At 35.8% G+C, this 22501-nt stretch overlaps 1 long non-coding RNA gene across 1 annotated transcript in view; it reads right to left on the minus strand.

Moving 5' to 3' along the window:
• LOC111774713 (uncharacterized) overlaps positions 1–16091 on the minus strand; it is a 63911-nt gene extending 47820 nt beyond the window's left edge. The window contains exons 1-2 of the long non-coding RNA XR_011420966.1: positions 16018–16091; positions 9771–10012 (exon numbers count right to left, since the gene is read on the minus strand). This is a non-coding gene — a long non-coding RNA (uncharacterized lncRNA). The remainder of the gene's footprint in view (positions 1–9770; positions 10013–16017) is intronic.
• Positions 16092–22501: the final 6410 nt, after the last annotated feature.

Here is a 22501-nt window from a genome sequence, read left to right on the forward strand (position 1 = left end):
AGTTCTCTCTCATATGGCTCCTACCTCTCTAGCATCTTTTCAGACTCGCCAGGTTTTACCTCCGTTCCTACGCACCCTGCCAGTTCTTGCAGGCTTGTACCTTCTCTTATGCTGCTTGGAATGCCCTGCCCGTCCCCTCCCAATCTCTCCATCCCGTCAGGAATAGCCACAAAACAACTCAATTATTGACTCAAATTAATTATTATTGTTGACTACTAGACTAATATTCCCTAACGGGTAAGAATTAAATATTGCTCTTTTTACATATCCCAGCACCTTGGACAATGTCTGACACATATATATATTTAAAGATTTAATTAATTGACTAATCACTTTGACATACAGAACACTAAAAAGCCAGGAAAGAATATACTTGCAAGTTTCCAAATTTCCAACATGGTTAAGCAAACATAATAAGACATTACAACCAGAAGAAAATCACCATGTTCTTAAAAAAATGTAGTTTTACGGCTGTTTGTAAATTTCTCAAATGAAAATATGTTTGTGGTCCAAATTGATGGCATAAGTAAACCTTTTTTCTATTTTATTGAGTATCTAAGCATTTAATGTTTAAAATCAGGAAATATGGAGTGATAAAATCATGCAAACACCAACATAAATAAACATAATTTGAAAGGAAAAAGGCAGAGTAGTTTCTGGTGACTGCGGTGAAGCCAAGAGAGACCAAGCCAGAAAACAATGGGATTTTCCTGCTCCCAGGAAGTTTGATGATTTGTGAGACTTATTAGGTAACTAATTCTCCTTAAATTAGTTCACATGATGAATCTAATGTGATCGCTTGGTTCTGGTGTATAAAAGGACCAAGAGGGAAAATAAAGAATAATCGCATTCATTATTTATGGTGAATAATGAATTATTCTATTTGCTTTATTATTCATGAATCATGAGAATAGAAGGAAAAAAGAGCTAGATAAGAACAGGTAAAATGATTCAACTTCTCCACTTCCAAAAAATCTTATTTAATGTTCACTTTTTAACTGCAAGCTTTCCTGCACTGTTATTTAATGTTGACTTTTTTGCAACTTCATTTTTGTCAAGTTTGATCGTTTCATTCTCTTCTGACTTCAAAAGCATACCAAAATAACCTCGCCAGTGCCATGCTCACACTTGGAGAGGAGAAAAAACGATTGGAAAGTTTGAGTGGGATCGGTGTTAAAAAGATTCTAATAAAAATGTCTGTTTTCAGGTAGCTATTTGCCTGATACTGACTTTTTTTAATTCTTATTCTGTGTATTTACAGTCTTTGCTCTATAAAGTTTTTCTTTCTTTCTTCCTCCCCAGGTTCCCGAACAATGAGCCTTGTGCTGATTAGCAACTGGAGCAGAAACACAGCCCTGAGATGTGACGCAGAAAGGTCAGTCTTGAATTTCTTTGAAATATTTTGTTAAATCAGTAACAGCAAAGGTCAGTTGGGCTCTGAATGGAGTTTTTGCATTTATTTTTCTGCCAGCCTCAAGACAGTTCATGTTTGCAGAATTCTATATTTGAAATGGTCTGATTTCAATGTTAAGAATCGTGTGTGTTCAACACATAGGCACAGAAGATAAGAGATTTCTGAGTAGTCAGTAAATACCAATGTTATTTAGTATATGGTGGTAAAATCAGTGAGGAAATAGACGATGGTTATATCCTCTAACATTTTAATATACATATTTGTGAAATTATGTGATACCAAAAATTTGGACAAAAGGAACTCACAATAAAGAACACAGTTTATTGATATAAACATTAAAAAGTACTCAGTGACCATTTAGCCTAATTCTTTTACTTTATTTATAAAATAATCTATCCATTGATGTTAAGTAACTCTATTTATGCCACTTTCTCATACTCTACAAAAGCAGCAGTATTCTATTAAGTACATTAGCAGTAAACCTCTTCATTCTCTAAGAGGCCATTCCCTGACCACATTTATTATTTACAATAGAATGCTACAGAAAGTCTCTTTTGCCTCAGGGTGTTTAAGCCATCTTCTTTTCCTTATGTTATTTAAAAGTCCTGCTTACTTCGAAAGAAACTTCTACTGTGGCCAAGATGGAATAGCAGTGTTTACCTTCCCTCATAAAAACAAAACAGAGAGCAAGGGAGAGAGACACAAATAGAGAGACAGAGAGAGAGAAACATACAAACCAACGGTTTTCAAGAGACTGAACATTAGGCAACAAAAGACAGCAAACCCTGAGAGATGGGAAACAAAGGGAGTGAGTCCTATGGAAAATTAAATCCAAGGTTAAAATGAAAAGGTTAAATATATCATGGTCAGGTGTGGTTTACCCCAGGCATACAAGGTTAGTTTATCATCTCATATCAATTAATGTAATTCACGATATTTAAAAACTCAAAAGGAAAGATCATATGATCATCTCATTAGATTCAAAAACAACATTTGACAAAACCCAACACTATTTTATGCTAAAACCTCTCAGCAAAATAGGAATTTAAAAAATTGAGAAAGGGCATTAACATGATAAAGAACATCTATAAAAATCCTTCTGCTAAATCATACTTAATGATCAAAGACTTACTGCTTTCTCCCCTAAGGTAGGAAAGAATTCAAGGATTTCATCTTGTGACTTTTATTCATCATTATACTGATACTTCTAGCCAGTGCAATTGGGCAAGAAAATAAAATTGGAAGAATAGGAAAAGAGGAAATCAAATTATTTTATTAGAAGAAAGTAGGATTTCTTAAGAGAAAATCTGATGAAATTTTTTTAAGCAACTAGAACTAATAAGTGATTATAGCAAAAATTAATTGTATTTATATGCTACCAATAAATAATTAGAAACTAAAAATTTTAAATCCCATTTGTAATAACATAAAAATATGAAATACTTAGAGGTCTGACAAAAAATGTGCAAAACAAATATAATGAAACTTACAAAATAGGGTTGAGAGAAATTAAAGACCTAAAAATGGAGAAATACATTTTGTTCATAGGTCAGAAGATTCAATATTGTTAACATTCTTGATAATCCTGACAAAATGAATGTAATGAAACAGTTATAAATTTAAAAATCTGCGTGCTGTATACAAACTACTTATGAATGCAATAAAATAAGGTTTAAATAATTGGAGAGTCATACTATGTGCCCGGGTGGACACTCAACATAGTAAAAATGTAAATTCTCCCCAAAACAATCTATAGATTAAATGCAATGCCTGTCAAAATCCCAGCAGGTTTATTGTAGGCTATAAATTGTCAAGTTATTTATCACTTTCATATGGAAATACAAAGGATCTAAAATAGCCAGAACAACTTTGAAAAAGACGAGCTATGTTGGAGGACTAACACTATCTGATTTCAAAGCTTATTATAAAACTAAAATAATTGAGATAGTGTGGTGGTGAAGTCAATAAACAAATAGATAATACAACAGAATAAAAGATCCAGAAATAGATGCATATATATACACAAGCAACTGATTTCTGATGAAGATACAAAGACAATTCATTGGAGAGAATACAGAATCTTCAACAAATATTTCTGGAACAATTAGAATTTTAATCCATGCTGTTAAGTACAAACAAAAATAAATGCAAAAGGGATCACATAACTAAATGTAAATCCTAAAACTATAAAACTTTTATAAGAAAACAGAGAAAATTTTATGACTTTGAATTAGACAGAAATTTCTTACATATGCTGTTTCATAAAAGAAAACAATGATAAACTGGATTTCATTAAAATTTAAAACTTTCTCTCTCCAAATATACGATTTGGAAAATGAAAAGACAAGCCATCAACTGGTTAAATATATTTGCCAAGCATATATCTGATGAATGACTTTTATACAAATGATATACAGAACACTAAAAATTCAATGAGACAAGCCAATAAAAATATGGGCAAAAATTTCAGACAATACTTGAACAAATAAGATGTGCAGATGTCAAAGAAACATGAAAATTTGGTCATCATTAGTCACTTGGAAAAGGCAAATTAAAAGCATCATGAATGGGATATTACTTAGCAGTAAAAAATAACAAATTATTAATATGCACAAAACTTAAATGAATCTCAAAGACATGCTGAGTAAAAGCCAATCTCTAAGGGTTATATCCTATATAATTCTACTTTTTTGATAATCTCAGAAACACAAAACTTTACTGAAAGAAAATGATCCATGACTGCCAGGGGTTTTGAGTAGGAGGAGGTTGTCACTACAAAGGGAAAGCAAGAGGGAGCTTTTTAGAGTGATAGAACTATTCTGTATCCTGATTGTGATGGTGCTTACATGATTTTATACATGCGTTCAAGGTGATAAAACTGTACACAAAATTTTTTAAAAGTCAATTTTATTGTCTGACAATTTTTTAAAACATTTAACATAGTTTAAAAAAAAAAAAACAACCATGAGATACCACTGCACATCTACTAGAATAGTTAGTTAAAAAGGCTGACTATACCAAGTGTTGGTGAAGATGTGAAAGAACTGGAATCCTCACACACTGCTAACAGGAACGTAAACTGGTACAGTGACTCTAGAAAACACTTCGGCAATTTCTTAAAAACTTAGCTATTCTAATCCTAGGTACTCAACCATGAGAAGAGAAACACATGTTTGTGAAAATTATGTGTAAGCAAGTATTCATATCAGTTTTATATGTAGTTGCTAAAAATGGAAATAACCTAAATGCCATCAGCAGGTAAATGGAGAAACAAATTTTGGTACATCCATTCAATGAAACACTACTCAGCAATAAAGAGGAATGAACTATTGATATATGCAACAACATGGAAGAATCTTATAATACCATGTTGAGTGAAAGATGTCAGACAGAAAAAGCAGTTCAAAATGTATGATTCTATTTATATAAAGTTCTAGAAAATGCAAACCAAAGTATAATGACACAGAGCATTATCAGAAAGCAGTGATTCCCTGGGGATGGAGAGGGGATGCAGGAGGTGGAATGACAGGAAGTTTTAAAAAGTGTCGTGAGGAAACCTTTGGGAGCAATATATGTGTTCTTTATCTTGATTATGCTGTTGGTTTTACACATGTATACATATGTCATAACATCAAATTGTACTCTTCCAGTATATGCAGTTGTCAATTATACCTCAACAAATATTTTGAAAATACTTTTACATCAATAGGGAAGTAGGTAATCTCTTATCTGCACTCAAAGCGAACAACAACATATATTTCAGAGAATTAAGTATATCTATGCATCCTCTTTCTTTAAGCTTTTAGGTAGTTCTGTTACCTAACCAAAGTGGGTTCCCTCCTGGTGAGTTAAATCAGACTCTCCACAAGAAGTCCATTGTCTCCCAAAGTAATGGATATTTGAGGCAAATAGGAGACCATAAGGAATCATTCCAAAGTCATGGTCTCCTCAAACAAAGGGAAGAGGGGACATTTATTTTGGATGGGGAATGAATATTCGAAAGAGAGAGGAGGGTATTCACTTGCACAGTCTCAGTTGGAAAACATGCTTCCACATACACTGCAGGTTATGGTGATAAGGCCTAAGCTCCTCCTGGAGAGATCTTAGCATTAAAAGTAAGGCAAAGGTCATAGGCATAGCTCATGTGGTGAGGCTTGGTGTGGTTCAGCATGGTTGGTGATGGCATCTCCTTAACATAACAAAAGGGAAAAAAATATTGGAAAAACAGTTAAATGCTTCCAAAGGCATCCTTGAGTTCCTCAGGGCAACTGGTCCATGACAGATCAAGTTCTAGCTTTTATAGCATTGTATTATCTGTTATGAATATAAAAATATAAGTAACTAAAAACTTGAAATATGTTAGGTATAAAGTCAAATGACAATCATATTCCATTGTTTTACAGCTTCATTGAGGTATAATTGACATATAATAAGCTCCACATATTTCAGGTGTGCAACTTGATAAACTGTGAACATATTTTTGCTTATATGATCTCATTTGATTGTCAGAACAACCATAGAACATTTTCTATTATTTTCCCTTCACTGGTAAGCAAACTGGGATTAGTGGGGTTCAGTAACTTCCTTGGGGTCATAGGTGATAAGCAGTAGACCCCAGATTTTGCATCTGATGATTGTGTTTTCCCATGCAGTTGAAATCTCCATGGTTCTTTGTACTCAGAGTAATTTTGAATTATTTTCGGCAGTTTTAATACTATGTTATGAAATTCTGTTTCTAATTTAAGTCTTAAGGAAAATGTTGATATTTTTTATTTCATACGCTACTGACTTAGGTTTAGGTTGCAAGATCCAACATGCCTTCTGTAGGCCCTGTTTCCGATGTCAATTCAGTTTTCATAGTCTTTTTAGAGTTCTTTGGATGTGTCCCTGTGGTGCAGCCTACTGGTTAATTGGCACACAAGTGGTGGTCTATCCCTTAGTTTAGTTCTCAGTACGTTTTTTAGGCTAATTAGGATCAGATGCATACATGTATGGCTTCAGGTTGAGTCCTGAAGTTCATAAATAACTTTACAGGGTTACTTTCCTGAGCTTCTCCTTCTCTGTACCCTCCCCATCACTGTCTGGTTCCTTGGGATAGCCTTTTTCTCTCCTCCAGTCAGTAACCTGTGGTTATCCGCCTTTACTGCACATTTCCAAGATTTCTTGGGGGCTAGGACATGATAGAATGGAAAAGAGAGGGAGGAATAAAATGGGAGATTTCCACACTCTGCTTTTTAGGATTTCTCTTTCCAGTTCCCTAAGCCGGAGTTAGAGGGCTTCTCCTGGAACTCTCTCTGTCTATGCCACAGTGCTTACTTCTTAGTTTCAGCCTGTGTTCAAACTGGGGAATACTGGAGAAAAATAAAATGGTAAACTCACTGCTGATTGGATAGTACTTCAAATTCTGGTATTCTTCCCTGATCTGTTTACTAATATGGACTTCTCAGACTTGTTCAATAGTTGATAAGTCATTTTGCCCAGGTTGTATCATTGTTATCAATGGGTGAGAGAGGGTAAAGCATTTTACTCCCTCTTATCCGGAACTGGAAACTGACATTCCATTTTCATTGATCAGATGAGCATTTTGCTTGTTCATTAAGAGCATAAGGATATAGTATGAAATATGAGTTTTAAAGATGTTTATACCATTGTCATCCACCTCTATTTCTCTTATATTACTTCTATTATAACTAACAGAAAGCCTACCCTATGTCCTTTTCTTTCTCCTTCCACCATAACTTTTATATAAAACGTACTAATAGAGGTGTTATTTGCCCTTTTTCTATGTAAAGATTAATTAAACTAATGTTTGCTTGCTGGTCGTCTTACAATTCTGTTCTTCCCAGAAAGGTTATGATTACAAGGTAATCTTGGCCACTGGTTCTATTCTTCAATCTGAGCATGCATCAGATAAAGTGTATGTAAACTTGCAAAGTAACAATGCTTTCTCATAGGCTGTGTCTCCATGACTCCAGGTTACACGACTTGGACAAAATACGAAATTTTTGCAATTTAGCCTTGGAAATATGTTTTTTCAGTAAACCAAACATGAATTTTCATGATCATGGACAGATTGGTTTTAGATATCACTCTAAGATAAATGGAGTTTTCTTTTAAATATATTCAAATAAGGCGAAAAAAGGGTTGATACTTTGATTTTATTCTTGGCTGCAACAATAGCTGATGATAAAGGAGGGAAATTGCTGCACAGAAATTTAGTAATGTTTTACATATAATGACAGAATGAGTTTTGGCTAGTAGCACAAAGACCAGTCTGATAATTATCTGTATTTGTGATAAGTATTGACAATGTATAAAAGAAAATAAAAACAAAGGGAAAAAATTCCCAGCATTATGATGGAAAGAAAAAATAGGGAGTTTTCTAGATTACCCACGTGCTGCTCCTCCATACAAAAGTAATGAACGAATATTCAAATGAAGGGTGATTGGTTTGTTTTCGTTTTTGTTGGTTGTCTTTTTTAAGTAAGTCAATAAATAAATAAGTAAATATTTATAAACCTAACTAAAATGAGCATGGATCTTACTAAAATCGAGTTGTACCCTTAGAATGAACTAACTCAATTTTTAATTAAAATTTCAAATGTTTCTAATAAAAATTGAGGATAATTTCAATAGCATAAGTTTGCAGAGTATTATGGAACTAATCTAAGTAAAGAATGTGAAGATGCCAGTAGACCATTGAAGAATATTGCATTTTCAAGCCACAGATCTTTTTGGCCATGTGTTACTTTCAAGTGTATCATTCTTAGTGGAACGGATGGGTTTGCTAAATTGTCTTGAGTTTTTCGTACAGCAAGAATCATGGTTCTATGGGCCTTGGAGTCTTGTCCATTTCATCCCTACCCCCAAAATAATTTACATCAACAGCAAGAGTATGTCATTTTATCCTTTTCTTTATCTGTAAAAGTTGTCTTTGCATTCTCTTTCATAGTTCATTTCTAGAACAGAGATACTTCTTAGTTCCCCAAATTAAAAAACAAACACATAGGACTAGGTGTAATCACTGTCAGTTGTCTCAGTCACAAAAGAGAGAATGTGATCATCTTGACCCTAGAAAGCAGGGACCAAATTGGACTATGGGTGAGCCTTTTTTTGTCCACCCCTCTTAAGTAGCTGAGTGATCTTTATTATACAGACTTTTGAAACAAAAGAAACTATACTTGCTGCTGCTGAAAAAGCAATGAGGGAGTATCAGAATCTTTATGAATGTTATTACGAACAGAGCAACCTTTTAGACTGATTTCCATCTCTTGAATCTGAAATGTAAATTCACTGCCTTATAACGAATTACCTAAGGCCCACACAGTGAATAAAGGGGAGTTTTTCCCCTTATCTCTGGCCATCAATTCCTAAAATACAAAGTAAACTGAACTGAAATATAAACATGACTTAAATTGAATATTTTAAGATATAAAATGCATCAAATATATAAAATCTCCCTTTTCTTGCACTCTCCATCTCTTTTTAAAAATGCTTTAAGAAGTTAAGAAATCATAAATCTTCATGGTCATCCTTTAGGAAATTGATGTATCTCAACTTCATGTAAAAGTTGGGCTCTATTTTTCAAATATGATTAAAATGCTGAAAGAAGAAAAAATATTTCATCTTAAAATTTCATTGAATCAATCATCTTAAGAAGCTGGGATTTGATAAGCAAATTATATGGTTATTATATGACTACTAATAATTCTAAATGGATTTTAAACAGATTCTGCAGTTTATTTTAGGGAAATGGATGAGTGACTTTGGCCATAGAACCCTCTACTGATTGATTAAAATAAGAGAGAGAGAGAATCATGGGTTTTCTGCAAATAAATACACTGCTTGTGCTTTTATGGTTTTTTTGCTGTTTTCTGAGGAAGAATAAGTAAGGTAAATTAATCTTGAGAGTAGGGAAGACTTTGCAAAGATACACAAGTTCTTATATAATGTAAAATTATTTTCCCATTTATTAATTAGCTCTGTTCTTTGTCCAGCTCAATGTTAATGATAAAGTGAAGCAGTAAGAGAGAGTCACAGACCTCTTGGAAATCACAATACAACAGCTGGAAAAGAAAAAGTGCCTGATCGCTGGCAGCCTGATGAGTCCAAGTCTCCGCCACGCTTAGTTAAATGACCATAGAAAAAAGCTACCAGCCCTCAACTGGGATTTCTGGAGTTTTGGGACACGAAGGATATGTCAAAAAGAAAAAAGGTACAGAACTTCTGGTCAAAATAAAATGGGAAATTAGAGCTAAATTAAGCAGGGACCAATGGCACACTGTAGTCTTACAAATAAACATTATTTAGATCTATAAACTAATGAAAATTTATATATTATAGAAAGCTAACTTACTGTGGATGCTTGTGTTAACCTCAGTAATCCATGCCTTGAAAAGGTCTAGCCTTTTCACGTATGAAATCAAAGTCAGACGCTTGTTGGCAGGTTGGTACTAAATAGTCGTGAATTCTTCATTCAAATTAGCATACTTCCAAGTCTTCTAAAGTAAAGAAATTTCGACTAAAATTCCTTCTTCTTTGTCTCTTCCATTGTTGTTTGTTTCCACGTAAATCTGTGGAACTACTCTTTCTTCAATGCTATGGAAAGCAGTAGAAAGTAGAATATTTGAGAATAAAAATTATTTAAAAAGAAAACAATTTAACATGTATGTGGGTTCAGTGAAAGTGTTTGTGATCAAAGGGAATTTCAGTTACCTAAATGCTTTAGATTTCGAAAATCATACAACTGGAGTTCTATCCTGTGTCTTGCGTTTTCAAATGTTATTCAACTACTTGCTCTTTCTTGATTGCGTCTTGTATTGTATAACCTAAACCTACTACGGCTAGGTGCAGCCTGGATGTACTGCTCTACCAACTCAAGATGCAAATGCTTAAATTTTTGAGAAGTGTTTCAATTGTTGACTCAAGCTCTCACCTACCTTATTAACCAAAATGTCTCTAACATTCTCCTTTGATGGTCCCACAGTCCTGACTTTTTAAGAATCCTGAGGACTAAGGCGTGTTCTCACCGTGGGTTCAGCCTCCACGTCCGAGCTTAGAGAAGACAGGTCAGTACCAGCTGTAGTTGCTACTCAGTGGTTCACTCACTCTCCCACAAGTGATACTGTCCTTTCCTAAGTCTAGAATTCCTTGATCTAAATCTTGGCATGAATGAGTATACACCTCTATAAAAGCAAAACCACATTCTCTGGGTGCTAATTTTGGCCACAGGGCTCCATATTTGGACTCTAATCCTTATATGCTGCCACCTTGCAGCGTGGCCCCAGCGGCTTACTAATCAAGGCTGTTTTCAGATGATTCCCTTTCAAGACATCCACCACTATAGGTCAGGAGCATTTTCTTTTTCAACTTTTACATATTAAGGATCTGATTACTTCCTTCTCACTTGGAAGATGAGGCTTCCAAATAACTCTCTGAATGAAAGCAAACTCAGCACCTCTGGGAAAGATTGTGTTCATCACTCAGGGATTCCAAGGGGATTTTTTTTTAGCTTACTTCTTCCTGGCAAGAAAAAGAAAATAGTCTGACAGAGCATCCTACATCTTGAAGACCTTATTATAACTGCACTGATTGGAGATCTAATAATTCATTCACTTTCACTGTGAAATAACCCAAGCAAAATATGTTTACTGTGATTACTACAATGGAGCCACTAATCATTAAAGTGGCATTAAATATATTAATTTAACTACATTAAAATAAAATGAAGTTACATATGCATGTTATAATCTGAAATTAGATGCCTATTATTTTATTTCAGGTCCTGAATGACATTTACCATTCTATATTCTGCATGTTGACCTAGTATATTTTCACTTTGAATTTCACATGAATGAATCTGGGTCTTGATGTGATGTAATGTATTTTAAAAAATATTTTTAGAGTGTTTTCTATGTGCCTGGCATTTGAGAAACAATAAAATAATTCTCATTTAAGTGTTTTAGGTGCTAGGGTTACAGCGGGGAAGTAAATAGACAAAAATCCATGGCCTCGTTGAGCTTACATTATAGTCATTTATATTTTTTCCTGAATGGTGTTCTTTTAAAGTATAATCTGTGATCTCGTACGTGACCCTGAGTAACTCATAACTCCCTATCCATAAATGATGAGACTGTACTCATTGCTGTGTAGGAGTATTTCTTAGTATAAGTCATAAGTAGCTTTCCATGGGTAGAATTTGAGACTTGGTAACTAAAATTTTAGGACATCAGTTACAGAGGAACAACAGTACTGTTCAAAACCACTCATCCCCAATTATTTCATTAGTCATTTTGATGTGCCTCCACATCTGACAGGAGAAGACGGCTTCATCTTCTTCTGAGGAAAGCTGAAGAGATTCAAATAAGGAAATGCCACCAAGTAGGTGACTGATGGTCTCAAATACACAGTGAATACCATTTACCACCATTTTGAAACATTCTCATTAAGGAATGATAAAATCTCATATAAATGTTTACATTTTCCACAGCAAGTATCTTTTAGAAGTTTTCTAAAAATGTTTAATAGATAAATATACTCGTGAATGAATGAGGTGAAAGGAATCATGAGTTTCAAAAGTGCATATTTCAGTGCAAGCGACTCATCCCCTCTTCCTTGGTCCACTGAGAAATAGTAATATAATTCTTGTTTAAAGGAAGCTCAACCAGTTCCATCTTATTCCTTAGTTGTTTGTTAGGGATCTATCTTCGGCCTTCTGACTAAATATAAATGCAGAATAAGGAATTTATTCTAACAAGTTCTCAAACACATTTTGCTAGAGCTGTGATTCTTATAACAACATTAAAATCTGAGAAAATGAAACTTGAGTCTGTGGCCTTTCAATATTATTTATTTCCAGAATGATGCCTATTTATATTTGAAAGGTTTTGTATAAGAGAGAAATCAACATATTCATATAATCTTCAGAAAGGATAGCTGGGGTCAAAGTTAGGGAGCTTTAAGGATTACTGTGAGAAAAATTATCTGGAACTTGAAAATAAGAAAAGATTACTGGTTATTCTCTCAGTGCTTGGCTCGTACTTTGAATAACTATTTTACAACTCCATCAGAGCAGAGGTTAATTTGGAAATTTTTATCTAGTAGACATGCAAATAATTTCTTTATGGTGGAACAGATAAACCCTCAAATTACAGTTTATTGTAACCAGTTTTCTATCAAACTCAGCTACCCTATTTTAACATTACTTTACTAATCTGCCTATAAATATCTAGCTTCTCAAAGGCTCTTTAGTCTCATTTTACCACCTTACTGCCTTGTTAATGTAGTGAGTTCAATACAGTCTTGGACATATGTTCATGTTATATTGTATGAAAATCATGTTTTTTAATCTTTTGAAAAATTATCCTTTAACAATGGTTAGACCCTTTTTACTTACTACTCTTTCTCTTTATTTTAACAGGTCTTGCAATCCTTTTCTAAGGGACTCTAAGTGGATAAGGTAGCATAATTGAGTGAATTCTGTACTTCCAGCCTTGTCCCCCCACTGACTACATATGTAACCCTGAGTGACTCATAGCTTCTCATCTATAAATGGCATACATGTGTGAATTCCTAAGACTAAGTGACAAGTACTTCCCATGGGTACAATTTGAGACTTATTTCTACCTTAAATTTTAGAGCATCAATTGCAGAGGATAAATATGGTCATTCGTAGGATATTAAGGCTTCATTTCCTCAGCACGTATACTGAAACTGGAGCAATTCAAAATGTATTGGCATGAGCCCTCGCAAATAATTTTATGAATCAGTCCATAATTTTATGCTTCCTTTTCCCCAAAGCTTGACCTGATTCTTCCAGCTTGAAGTAATATCTCCCTCCTTCAAACTACAATTGCATTTTATATATGCTTTCACATGTTATATTATTTTTGAGAGTTTACCCCACTTATTCAGTTACAAATAAGAAGCAGTGGAAGCACATGGTTCTAATGTGTCTGCACTTAGAGAGCGTAACGTGGGATCTGCTGTTATCTATCTGTCTATCTTTCTGTATAAATTAATATAAACACTGGGAGAATATAAACCGATATCAACAGTGGTTATCGTTCTGGTATATAATAAATATAAGTTGCTCTCATAATCATTAGAAAGAAAATTTTTGATTTGGGTTAAACAAGCAAATACAACCTCAAAGGTCTCTCTTACTATACAAGGTAAAATCGGAACTCCTTAGATGTCATATAATGCCTTTCACCGTCTGGCTCCAAGCTACATGTCCAGAGTGAGCTCTCACCATCTTTTCCAATAAATTTTATTCCACAGAAACATTGGAGTTTTGTGGTTTTCTGAGCATGTCATATACTTGCATAGCTTTGTAACTTTAATCATATTGTTTTCTTGGCCTAAAAAACATTTCTCACTATTTTCACTTGAAAAAAAAATAAAATAAACATGAAAGTCAAAGCCAAACTCAAATGTGGTCTTCTTTGTGAAGCTATTTTTTGCTCCCAGCTTTAAAAATACAGCACAGCACAGCCTAAAGTGTACTCGTGTATTTTTTCCCAACCATACAGCTTCTCTAGAGTAAGGAATGTCTTATCTCTTCATGTTCTCTAGAATTAAATCAATAATAACAGCAATAATGATAAATGAATGAGTGTATGAATGTAAAACATGTCATCTACTTTTTCCCTAAGGATTGCCTGCCTATTCCCTGATTACTATAGCCTGTTTATACAGTAATCTTCTATTTCTCATCTCTAATTTCTTAATAGAGTATACCTTCTACAGTGTGCATGGTCACATTATTTCCTCTTCCTTCTTCAAGCTTTCACCCTTGTTTAATAAATCACAAATTTTCTACTAAACCATTCTGTTCTCTAGTTAATACTCTGGTTCCTTTATGAGAATTCCATTTCTCTGAGGTCTTATGTTATTTCCCACTTCCCTCTATCCTAAGAACATTCCCTCCTTTGTAGTGTTTCCTCTCCCAGACACCATTTGCCTGACAGTGGGATGCATAGTATCCTGGACATCAGAGATCTTCAAGTCTTGGTTCTGTGCAACTATTGCTCCCAATAGCACATAGTAAGCTTATTAAGCTTCCTTTTGTGTAAGAACAATGATTCTCAATGGCCAGTGGAGATGGAGGGAGTATATGAGACCGTATTCTTCAAGGAAAAACATCAATATTTGCTAACCTAACCACTACCTACCAAACCCAATCTTTTTTCTGATAAATCTTTGTTTTTCCCTATTGCTGGGGAAGAAGTGGTCCCTAGTAACTATCAGAAAATTAATATGAGAGGAAGTGCAGATATATATACAGTACTTGGGAACGAAATGAAGTACTCTTTAGAATGGAGAAGAAAAAAATCTTAAATGAATCAAAACTGGATGTGGTCACTCATTGGCCACAGAAAGTTGAGACTTACTTAATTGGATTACAGTTAGAGAATATTAAAGCTGAGTTAAAAATATTACTACAGGGAAAAGTAAGGAAATAGAGGAGAATAAAGAAAACATCAAGAAGTCCAGCATTCTCAAATGTTAGACATAATAATTAGAATTTGTAAAGTATCTGCTATTTACTAGGAGCTTTATGTTTGTTAGGTTTCTTGTCACAACTAGCAAGGAAGGTATTATTTCATTGTATGGATGGGTGAACTGACCTTTAGGGAGAGCAAGTCTCGAGGCCAAGGTCGCACAGAGATGGAAAATCAGAGGCAAGATGCAGACGCAGGTCCATTTCTGCTCTTCTACTTTCACCATCTTTATTCCATAGCTCCAGCTAAATTCATGCTAAGATTGATGGTGCCTCTAGCCTTCAGACATAATGACTTTAGTCTGAGTCACAAATATAGCAGGAAAAGGAAGTGGAGTCTATGTATTTAGATTGTGCTACTAATAAAGTTGCCTCAAACATTTTGGTGAGAATGAGTGGTTAATTAGCCGAAATTGATTGGTGACGGGAGAAATATTGAAGTCAGATGACTAATATTTAAGGCCATAAATATTGACATCTCTATTTCCAGGGCTGACTTAATGTTTCATATGCATAGTCTCCAATGGATTTTCTTGGCTTGCTACTTAGCTTGCCTTAAAGTGTTGCAAAGTTGATTGCCAATGATTCTCCCTGTATACTACTAGCTAACAGTTATTGAATTTTGCCCTGAGCCAGGGACTATGTTAAGCACTTACATGGATTATCTCATTTAATGCTCACAAAAGATTTATGAGTTGGGTAATATTATTATCCCCACCTTATTTATTGTGGAAAGGAGGCTCAGAGACTAAGTAACTTGTCTAAGACTCTACAGGCAAAAGTATATTGAGGGCACACTATTGATTCACAGAGCCACTGGGTTAAATCATACATTTAGCATTTCAGACATTAGGATGATGTCATCTCACTTGAAAATAAATGTCATTTGTAAAACAAATACATTGAAATCACCATTCTATGAGCAAAATCAGAAAATAATAAAGACTAGTTCAGCAAAAATTATATGCTAAGAAGGTTGCTTTGGGTAGAAATTTTTTATTCTATGCTGCAAAAGCCAGAGTAGTAAAAACCTCTAGCTATTTAAGTTAAGGCATTTTTACATAAAACCAAATCATGTATATGAAAATGTATAACTTACAAACACTGTATAGGTACTGGTCAGTAATAGTGTATAGTCTCTCAGCATGATTGGGCGTTTTTACAGTTCCCATCAGGGACAATGGTTGTATCCATGGCAACAGGTAGTACAAACACATTGCATTGTTATAAACACTCCAGGCTTAGAGATTTCATTCATCCAGGTTAAAAAAAAATATTCTTTCTCTTATTTCAGCTAATAAACATAAACCTCTACATCCATATGAAAAGTGCTTCTATATCTTTAGGTTTGTTTGCTTCATTTATAAAGAAAATATACATGAAGTATTTTTAAGATTTTTGAGTAAAAGCATTGTTTCTTTATACGAAAATTCACCTCATTCTACCTCAAATTTTATTTGGTTAATTTCAGATATGCATGATCATGTTTGAGTTTTTAAATATTAATGTGGATTCAATTCCTGACATCAATTATTTTCACTGGTTTCTTGTGTAGATTAGAAGTAAACCACAAAAATGTAATTTAAGTGCTACTGCCAATTAGCCTTAGTATTCACTCATAGACCCCAAATTAGAGTACTTTCTTCAATTTTAATAGTCTTGTTTAGAAAATCGCATTTCTCAGATGATCTTATTTAGTTACTGAAACTGTTACCATCAGGATGCCGGTAACACATGCTGGTTTCTCCTTTCTGTTTTCCAGATGCTGTCCACTTATGAGCAAATAAGGGCACATAAGGACACCAGGGCTCTGGGATACGCTGGGTTCCTCCCCCTCACCTTGTCAGAGAAAAACCTCATCAGCTATGTTGTTCTTCAGAATTCTCTGATGACAGAGACCCACTTGCAACACCTCCAGAAATTCTTGTATTTCAGTGCTAACTGCCTGGCTTATCTATCTCTAGCCATTATTTTTCTTTCTAAAGGTGTAGAGAGGGAAAAGGGTTAGGGAAGATTGGAGAAAGAAAGAGAAAAGCGTGTCTTTACATCTACGTAATTAATTTTTCTATGCAGGGACAAAACAGCATTTCAAATTTTTGTCTGTAAAGTCACGGCTTGTACAGCTTTCTAAATAGCTTCCTTCTCATTTTATACATATTTTAGTTTCTTGTGACAGAAAGTTGCTTAAATGTCACTTTGATTATGCCTTTTTTTAATGAGAATTTCAGAGGAAGAAATGAAGGAAGTGAGGGAGGGAGGCAGGGAGAGAAAGTCTCCTTTGCCCTCAGGTAGCCTCCCAGAAGGGAGAGTGGAAACTCCGGAGTAATAGGAAACCTTTACTGCGCTCATCCCACGGCAAACTCGTCCCAACTCAGGGAAAGAGGAAAGCTTCTACAATTTAGCAGGAAGGCCATGAAAAGAGAGTAGCTGCAGGTCAGTTTCCCTGGTTATCTGGTGGCCACCACAGACCTAAGGCCATCAAAGTGTAGGAATCTGAGTGACTGCTGCACAGCAAATGATGTCAGCAGCGATTCAAGGAGGCCAGCACTGAGGAAAAAATTCTCAACCTGACAAAACCGTCCTATTTGCAATTTGCATTTTTTCTCAATTTTCAATAATCCTTTCTCATTTGACAAGGGCTGTGGTTATACTGTTTTAAAATATGAGTTGATGGTGTAAAAATTATGAATTAGAAAACAGTTGTATTATTGGGCCCAGTGGCGCAGCGCGGTTAAGTGCTCACGTTCTGCTTCAGGCAGCCTGGGATTCGCTGGTTCGGATCCTGGGTGCAGACATGGCACTGCTTGGCAAGACGTGCTGTGGTAGGCGTCCCACATATAAAGTAAAGGATGATGGGCACAGATGTTAGCTCAGGGCCAGTCTTCCTCAGCAAAAAGAGGAGGATTTGCAGCAGATGTTAGCTCAGGGCTAATCTTCCTCAAAAAAAGAAAGAAAGAAAGAAAAGAAAATAGCTGTATTAGTTAATGGACTACAAGTTAACTAAAATTCTTGAGCAATATTGGAGATTGAAATACACTTCAGGGAGGAAATTATCAAAACACAGAGGTGAAGGATACAGAAGGGATGTGCAGGGGACTGACCTGGAAGCCCCATCCTGGCTGAGGGTTTGACAGGAACTGAGAGCCCAGGTTCTAGTTTGCATGCCAAACTTTACCCGCTCTCCAAGCACACTGAGGACCAGAGCAGAGAAGCCCCCACACGGCCAATTATAAACCCATCCCACGAATTTTATGAGATCCTGACTGCTTAGCACTTTTCGACCCTCTAAGGGGGCCTTACCAACTCCTGTCCAGCTCAACATCTTAGTCTGTATTAGAACCTTGCAAGTTACCCGCTACTGTCTACATTCAATGAGAGAAGAAACTGGGGCTCCAGAAAAGTTCAGTATGAGCAGGAGTGGTAGGAGTCCAAGGTAGACACCTGACCTGCACTGGACAACCTCTATACAGTGCTGTTGGTGCTTAGAAAGCTTGAGGAGAGACTTGGTGATGCTTCTTACCATGAAAAGGAATTCCTTTTCAATGAAAAAGACATATGGACATATTTATTCACCTTATGTCTATTCTTTAAAACACATATATACTACTGATTTCTTTTTTTTAACAGGCTTTATTTATTTATTTTGAGGAAGACTGGCCCTGAGCTAACATCTGTGCCCATCTTCCTCTACATTATATGTGGGACTCCTACCACAGTATGGTTTGCCAAGCAGTGCCATGTCCACACCCGGGATCTGAACTGGGAACCCCAGGCTGTGGAAGCAGAACATCAGCACTTAAGCGCTGTGCCACCGGGCCGGCCCCATACAGATTTCTTAAAACAAAAAGCTGCTCAACCCCCTAAACACACTACTTTCTTCACTGTGGCTGCTGTTATAGGTATATATGAGTATTCATAATTAAATTGAAAGTTGAAAATTCATGCAAGATACAAGTTAAGGCTAAATGTCAAGTAGAAGTAACATGTGTATAAATGTAATCATATATACTATCTTGAGAAAACTAAATTTTCTACATTGAAAGATGTGTGTATATATATCTAAAAAATATATATATATATGTGTGTGTGTGTGTGATAAAGGAAATTGCAGCAGATACTAGAGCATGAGATCTCATTAATATTTGAGAAAAAAATTAAAACTAAGTAATTGTGTCCATAGTGTTCAACCGTGGTAAAAAGTTCATCAAGTTTTGTACTTTAAATATCTTATAATTTTATTTGTCAATTATACCTCAATAAAGCTGAAAAAAAGTAATGAAATGAAATAATAATATAAATCATGAAGAAAATAGATATTAGCAAAATAAAAAAGAATAGTCAAGAAATGCCAAAGACTTAAACTTTATACTAGGCTGATATTTGTGTGTTAATTTCAGCAATAGCTTGAGAGGTCATGAGAGTCAAGTGATATAATTTATTTTTTATTTTGTACCCCTCCCCCCCAACCTTTACCCCAGCACAGTGACTGACATAAAAGACACACGATAAATGCTTAATGAATAATTAATTGATGTGAACTAAGTGATTTAGATGTATTAATCTTAAGTGAGGATAGATTCTGTCAGACTTCCACTAATTCCAGATATATACCCAGAGTTGAAGGATGGCCATCAGGTAGGAGAGAAATGTCATTAGTCAGTGCTTTGTCAATGTGTTGAAAGATGCTTAGGAAGTACGAAGTTCTAGAACGTGGGAAATATCAGAGAAGGTAGAAGAATACTTATATGCAGATATACATGTTTGCAGAAGGCAATTAGAACAAGAAGTTTTCATGTCATTAAGTGTCTAAACTAGTCTGAACAGTAAGATGAATGTTAGAAGGAAGACTTCAGTCAAGGTGAGTATGGAGAAAAATGGTTAGTAGCATTTTTACCTTTTTTGAATCAAACATGAGAAAAAGTAGAATTATAGCTTTTCAATGGAGTACTTTTTCCAAGGCTAAAAAGTAGTTTTAGATATTGTCAGTATTGTCACGGTCCCTTGCAAACTCAGAGTTGTTAACTGGGCAAATTCTTATTGGCCTCAGGGACCTCTCTCAAACATGGACGCTAATCCTCCACCTTCAGACGGCATTAGCTTTCCGCTAAAGCCTTTATCTCAGACGGCATAGTTCTCTCACTGCTGTGGAGAAAAGAGAAGCGTGCACACATAAAGACAAGCAGCTGAGGCCATTGAGTGATCTGTGGCTCTCCCATGTTTTCTTAACCCGCTAGTGTCTGGTGCTTTTCTTTCAATAGAAAAAAAGTCAGTGGAAAAAAACTGAAACCAAGTTATCTAACTTTCTTTGTATAGTGTTTGAGAGTTTGAAGTAACCAGTGTCTGGGAAGCAAGCAAGCACTGTGCTCCTCACCTGTAGATTTTGAGGACCCTTATAGTCTAAAAAGGGCTTAAGCATTCCGTGACCTGTGGCCCCACCGAGCTGCCAATCTTTCCAATATAACAGTTTTTTTGAAACATTGGGAGAATATTAGGCTTTTCTTATCTGAAAGTGCCAATTTCTTTCACTGAGTGCAGGTGGGGTGAGGCACCTACATAGAGAAATGCCCTGCTGTAATTTTCACAAATGAAGGAGCGGCAGGACACGAAGAGGGAACTCCCAGTTTTTTTCACCAATCGTCTCACAGGTGGCAGCCTGCTCCAATGAGAGTCTGGCAGTTTGGAGGTGGCTGTTGGCAGGAAGAAAGGGATAAATAAGGTGACTTTTGTACCAATCTTGCAGAAATTTTTCCTGAGCCTAATGAAAAGAATTATAATAATGTCAATTCCTGCCAGATGTAGTAAGGCTCTTGGAACAATGAGAGAAAGCAGTGCATTCATTAATACCTAAGTTCTGCCATTCACATAAGGTCTCCACTTTTTCAAGGAGCTGGGAGGGTGGAGGCAGCTGAGATAGGCACTAGACGTTAAGCTGGAGAAGGCAATCAGCAATCTAATATGTTACTACAACTACTCTAGTCCATACACAAGCAGCACAGTTACTAACTGAGACGCGCAGACTCTCAACCCTCATTCCCCCACAGGCCTTATGGAATCATAATCTGCATTTGAGCAAACATAATTCCCACATGATTTGTACGCAAACTAAAGTTCCAGATGCACTAACTCATGGTATTCAAAGAACTGGGCAGGCTCAGTCATGGTTTAAGTCATGGTTACATCATAGAGAGATGAGATCCAGCAGGCAGAATCCAGCGAAGGAAGAGATGCAAAAGGCAGCAGTAATTCTGGAAGTCAGGCAGCCATTCTGATTCCACAACCACATTGCCCAATAACACTAGGGCACCTGCACCCCAAGGGCTGGCGGGGTCAGGGTTGAGGGTGGGAGTTGACAGGAGAGGAGAGGCTAAGAAGAGGAGAATTCAGCCTTATTCCTTCAGTGAGTGGTCAAGTTCTTGGCAGAAGGATTGAGTTCTCATGAAGGCTGGACTTCAAATGAGGGTTCTCACACTAAGCAGGGAATTAGGATGCTAGTTAGACAAAATGCAGCTTTATTGCAAACCTGTCGGTTTGAATTTTTGAGCTTGAGAGGATTCTGAATTTGAGAACCTTGGAACTCAGAGTCTATTCAAACACCTCAAAGAGCACATCTTTGTCATGCCTGACCTATTTGCAGCAACTCTTACTTCCGCTACTCATCAGAGAGTGTTGCTGAATCTCCTGACACATTTCTTTCTCTAATTAGGATTGCCTCTCCAACTTGAAGGTAGGGGCCATAGATAGAGCTCATAGGATTTGTAGAAGAAAAGGAAAAGTGAAGCAAGGAGAGCAGGGGATAATAAATCTCCAGTTTCTATAAGGTAAGCAACACCACATGTTTAGAACCATTTCCCTCCATCGTAAACATTTATTTTACTATGAGACTTTGTGAAACATAAGCTTTTAAAAACGTGTTGTGAGAACAGTTTGCCAATGACTGCTGGAAACTCATAGAGCAAAGATGGTACCTTTAAAAGTCTCTTATGGTAGCTAATTATGGACACAATAGAAACACCAAAAGGAGCATTTAAAAATGGCGAAGCCAGTGTCCCACTCACAGAGATAAATATAAAGTACAACCAGAGTTGACAACCACTCTCTTACAAGATCTTTGGCTCTCTTCGGCATAGTAGTTGAGCATAAAAGATATTTTTAAAAAGTGTCCAACACCAAAAGCAAAGGCAACAAAAGCAAAAATAAACAAGTGAGACTTCATCAAACTAAAAAGCTTCTGTACAGCAAAAGGAACCATCAACAAAGTGAAAAGGCAACCTACAGAATGGGAGAAAATATTTGCAAGTCATATATCTGACAAGAGGATAATACCTAAAATATAGCAAGAACTTGTACAACTCTATAACAAAAAACCAAACATTCCAATTAAACGTTAGACAGAGGATCTGAGTAGACATTTTTCCAAAGAGCCAACAGCCATATGAAAAGATGCTCAACATCGCTAATCATCCGGGAAATGCAAATCAATGAGATATCACCTCACACTTGTTAAAACGACTATTATTCAAAAGATAAGAAATAACCAGTGTTGGTGAGGATGTGAAGAAAACGGCACACTTGTGCACTGTTTG

The sequence above is a fragment of the Equus caballus genome, chromosome 8 (genome assembly GCF_041296265.1).
Source record: "Equus caballus isolate H_3958 breed thoroughbred chromosome 8, TB-T2T, whole genome shotgun sequence".
Classification (NCBI taxonomy): Eukaryota; Metazoa; Chordata; class Mammalia; order Perissodactyla; family Equidae; genus Equus; species Equus caballus.